The following is a 3,510-nucleotide window of genomic DNA, read 5'->3' on the forward strand; positions in this document are numbered from 1 at the left end:
GGGGGGTGACAGCTGGGACCAAGTAGTTGTCTGCCCCTGCCAGAGCTGCAATAAACACTTATAGCTCTTTAGGGGGGTGCCCCCCGACTGGCCATGGGCGCGCTGCGCTGGCGCCCATAGGCCTGCCGCGGGGGATTTGCGAGCTGCTGCTACACACGTGGGGGCCTTCACGGGCCCGACACAATCTATAATCGCCGCCATCGATGACCCGGTTTTCCGGCCGGCGACGACCCGATTCCGACCACCGCCCTATAAAAATCACACGCGCGCGCGCGCCCGCCGCCGCCCGCGGCTGCGCTTTGCGCGGTGCGGGCGCTGCCCCGGGGCCTGAGGGCCTGGGGCCCTTGGGGCCCTTGCTCCGCCATAGCTCTTGGCGATTGGGCGCTCCCCCTGCATGCTCTCTGGCGCAACACGCGGCAATGATTTCCATGCCGCGCTGCGCAACGGGGGCTGACGCGGGGACAGCCCCTGCTGGCTGGCTATCTACCCGCGGGGGGGCTGGCCTTCGGGCCTTGCCCCCCTGCGCTCTTGCCTCGCCCCCGCGCGGGAGAGGCTACGCACACTCTGCGGCAGCGATTGCCAGCAGTGGGAAAATCTCGGCAGCGCGGACAGCCCCCGCTGGCTTGCTGTCGTGCCCGCGGGGGGGCTTGCCTTCGGGCCCGGAATTCTCTTTTGTAAGTGGCAGCGGAGCAGCGATGCCAGCAGTGGGAAAAATCGGCAGCGCGGACAGCCCCCGCTGGCTTGCTGTCGTGCAGCAGCGGACCAGCCCGCGGGGGGGGCTGGCCTTGCCGCAAAACACAGCAGAGGAGAGAGTGGAGGAGGAATCTGCCCAGAATGGTGGAGAGATCCAGCCCGGTGTTGAAAAATGAAGAGCATGCTGATTGTTAGGAAGAAATGTTCGGACTCGTTAGCACGGCTCAACATCCAGCGAGGCAGCGCACTACCATAAACATGAATACATCTTCCAGCAGTGGGAAAAAATCAAAGTTTTGGTTGATAGGAATGGCAGCTTGGTAGCAATGGGGTAACAGCCCCCCCGCCTGGCTTTCCCGCTGCTGTCGTGCCCGCGGTTAAATTATGGATAGGGGAAATTCGCAGTGTATTTTTGCCTTCGGGCACCCGGGGCCACTGGTCATTTCCCACTAAACACTCTTGGATAATGCAGCTTAAGATTTTTTTTTTTTTTAAGAGAAAATGGTGAAGAAGAAAATGTAGATGCTTCTTACCATTAGAGATCTTGCGGAGGCCGCGCGCGCAGTGGGAAAAAAAATCTGATTGGCAGCGGCAAGCAAATTTCCTAAGAGGGCCCGCTGCAAAACAAAGGTCTTTCGTATATATTTTTTTTGCTGTCGTGAAATTCAAATAAATTTCTTATTAACCCGGGGGGGATAAAATTTGATCCACAACAATCTTCCTTCTAGGAGGGGTCCCCATGCCTCCTGTCTGATTACCTTCAAAGGGAAAGGTCCTTTAATTAAAATGTATAAGCTAGGCAGCGATGCCAGCAGTGGGTAAAAAATCTATGCAGCGCGGACAGCACCCCGCTGGCTTTTGCTGTCATATTGCCCGCCAGACTAGGGGGGGGCGTGTGCCTTCGGGACCCGGGGCCCCTTAGAACGCTCTTGCCTGCCCGGCCCCCCCGCATTGGGCGTCTGGAGGAGAGGCTAGGCGCTGCTAGATTTGGGCCAGGCCCGACGTCGCCGCCATTAGGTTGTATAAAAATGAGCGATGCGCGCTGCCGGTTTTCTCGCATCCCGCCAAGAAAACGTCGTGCTTTCCACATGAAACCAAAAAAAATCCCAGTAATTAATCAGCCATATTTTTGTGCCGTTCGACTGCTCAGACAATCCGAATTTGGGTCATTCCGGGCCGAGGTTCCTATTTTTGCGTATTAATCCTTGATAATTTTAATGGTAGGAAAATAAAAGAAAATACTTCCCGACTCGAAAAAATCTGGGAAAATATTATAAAGAATTGGATTTAGAGAACAAATTTTGCCAAACATATGTGCAAAATTTTCAGCTTCAGTATGTTTGGGTATAATCAATACCAATGGAAATGTGAATTTTTATAAGATGGGGGTAAAACCTGGTGACAGCTGGGACCTTATATAGTAGTGTCTTACCCCTGCCAGAGCTGCAAAAACTAGACACTTATAGCTCTTTAGGGGGGTGCCCCCTGGCTGCCATGGGGCGCGCAGGGCTGGCGCCCATAGGCCTGCCGCGGGGGATTTTGTGGGCTGCTGCTATGCTCGGACTAACGTGGTATCAATTTTTTTAATTTGGGCCTGCCACGGTCCCAGACATGTTTATTTGGTGGCAGTACTCTAACGCCCCATCGGATGCTTATACCCGTTTTCCGGCCGGCGACGACTGTAACCGACTATATTATATTCCGGGCCACCGTCCCTGTGACCCGCTCCAAGCCGTTGAGGCGCGTTGGGGCTGCTTTATCCGCGGCTGCGCACAAAATAGGTCGCGCGCACGCACTCTGAATTTGCCAGCGCTCGTGCCAACCAAAATAGGCAGCTTGTGGGTTGCCCCAACTAGGTTTTTAGATTAAAAATTATATCGCCCAACGGACCTTGTTGGATAAAAAATTCACCGCGACGAATCATTGATTCCTAATGAATTGCCTGCCACCGTTTTTTCCCTGTGACCCGCTCCAAGCCGTTGGGCGCGTGGGGGCTGCTGTTATCCGCAGATTGGGCTGCAATGGGCCGGCGCACGGCACTCTGACTTTTTGCAGCGCTCGTGTATTCACAACTACCAAAGGCTTAAAACTGGAGTAGCAGCCCCAACGCGCCCAACGGCTTGGCGCGACGTCACGATTCCGGCCACCGTTCCCTGATTGACCCCTCCACTAAGCCGTGGCGCGTTGGGGCTAAAACTGCTTATCCGCTTATGGGCTGCGGGCGCGCACGCACTCTGATTTGCCAGCATGCTCAAATATGTTATAGTATTGCGTATGATCCAACCAATAGGCAGCCCCAACGCGTGAGATTAAGTTTAAATATCCCTGTTAACAACGGCTTGGACCGCGTAATTTATACTAACGTCACGATTCCGGCCACCGTCCCCGCGGACCCTCTCCAAGCCGTTTGGGCGCGTTGGGCGCTGCTTTATCCGCGAAGAACAGAGAAGGCATAAGCGTGGGCGTGGGGCCTTAACAAGCCGAAGCGACTCGTTCCAAGGAAATAAACATATCAAAATCTATAGTAAAATTGCTGGCAGCTGACGCGCGCCTCTCAGCTTGCCGCGACGTCCCGGTGGCGGTGGCCGGAATCCCTGCCCGTCACCCGCTCCAAGCCGTTGGGCGCGTTGGGGCTGCTTATCCGCGGTCTCGGGCGTGGGGCCTTAACAGGATTCCCTCGTGCCAAGGTGCTGCGCAGCCCCAACGCGGCCCAACGGCTTGGCGCTACGTAACATTATATAGGCGACGTCTCCTGATTCAAAAAGGGGCCACCGCTGTCGTGACCCGCTCCAAGCCGTTGGGCGCTAAAATAAAAGA

Source organism: Populus alba, chromosome 14, assembly GCF_005239225.2.
Source record: "Populus alba chromosome 14, ASM523922v2, whole genome shotgun sequence".
In the NCBI taxonomy this organism is placed as follows: Eukaryota; Viridiplantae; Streptophyta; class Magnoliopsida; order Malpighiales; family Salicaceae; genus Populus; species Populus alba.